The sequence below is a fragment of the Octodon degus genome, unplaced genomic scaffold (assembly GCF_000260255.1).
Source record: "Octodon degus isolate 3935 unplaced genomic scaffold, OctDeg1.0 scaffold00190, whole genome shotgun sequence".
Classification (NCBI taxonomy): Eukaryota; Metazoa; Chordata; class Mammalia; order Rodentia; family Octodontidae; genus Octodon; species Octodon degus.
Window position 1 is genome coordinate 2,822,975 of NW_004524766.1, and position 1,555 is coordinate 2,824,529.

The 1,555-nt window shown below is 48.2% G+C and overlaps 1 protein-coding gene across 3 annotated transcripts in view; it reads left to right on the forward strand.

Annotated features, from left to right (window-relative positions):
- Cetn3 (centrin 3) overlaps nucleotides 1–1,555 on the forward strand; it is a 20,905-nt gene that overhangs the window by 15,372 nt on the left and 3,978 nt on the right. The window lies entirely within an intron of this gene.

Below are 1,555 nucleotides of genomic sequence, written 5' to 3' on the forward strand. Positions count from 1 at the left end.
CTCCAGGTGGGTGTTGCTTGGATCTGGCTGCTGTGCTCCACTTCTTTCTGCTGCAGGTGTTGGAGTTGAACCCTTTGTGTCTCTCTGGCAAGATGTTCTGCTCCTGAATCAGCTGGGTGGGTCTTGTCTCTAGCCTCTTTGCAGGGAGTTCTGCTGAAGGGTTCCGTGCTGGGCCTGCGCTCTGGGTCTGTTCAGGATCCCGTGGCCTGGGTCGTCTCACTCACTCGCCGGCCTGTGCTCTGGGTCTGTTCAGGACCCTGCAGCCTGGGTCGTCTCACTCACTCCCGGGCCTGCGCTCTGGGTCTGTTCAGGATCCCGTGGCCCTCAGTCGTCTCACTCACTCGCCGGCCTGTGCTCTGGGTCTCGATAGCATGTTCTTATAAAAGTATAATTATAAAGTATTTTTCTGAGGTTATACATGCCTTTCATGATGGATTGCATTTAGAGTTTTCTCTTTGAGTTGATCTAAAAAACATTTTTTCATGGAAATAACTCATATTTCCAGAATTTTTATGGCTTTAGTTATTTTATTTCTGATGATTCCAGGTTATTACACCTGATAAATCTGACCCCTGTCTACTGATCCCAGCTGCCAAGTTCCTGAGCTCCAAGAATAATCAGAACCGGTTCCTACATCCTGCAGACCCCACCTGGGCCCAGGAACAGTGCCTACTCTGCTAGGAGGTGGGATATCCATGCTATCTGCTAGGTCAGAACTCATTGCTAAAGCCATGTACTCAACCACACTCACTCCTCCAATCTCACTCCCTACTTTGTGTCACCCCACTTAACCCATCCCATTAACCCCCGTTCCCTATCCATAAAAGACCCAGCTCAATAAACTGGACTCAGACTCTGCTTTGGAGTTGCTCCAGGAAGCCCTGCCAAATTCAGGCTAGCTGTGTTCTTTAGAGGGTTGTCACCACTTACCTAAAAGCTCCAAAAGGATATCAATGAGAATGAGCTAAAAGTAGCAACCCCTTGGGTGACGTCTGAGATGCTTCCAAATGTGAACTGTCTGGTATCTTTCCTCCATGGAATCCAGACTTATAACTATCTTGACACAGTGATACATCACAATACACATCAGGGAGGCTCACCCAAGCTTCCATGTCAAGTTATTATTGGGATTTCATTACACAGGAATAGTTGATTGGCCCAATAACCACTGAACTCAGTCTCCAGGCCCACTCCATCCCTGGCTAGGTCAATGGCACATGGGTCCATGTGGTTGGTCTTGTGGAGTAGCCGGTCCAATTCTGAGTCATGTCATTGGTACAAACTAGAGGTCCCTCAGGGGTCATCATGTAAATGCAAACTGGAATAACAAAGTCACGCCTATCACGAGGGAGACTTTCAGGATATTTTTCAAGTATGGGGGACAAAGGCTTGTTTTTCATCCCCTAGAGTTCACCCCTCCTCATTGCCTCCCTTTCACTAATACCATTTCTTTTTTTTTTTTATTTGAGAGAGAGAGAGAGAGAGAGAGAGAGAGAGAGAGAGAGAGAGGTGTGTGTGTGTGGCCAGCTCAGCCCACCAGGCGGGGCTGGCTGGC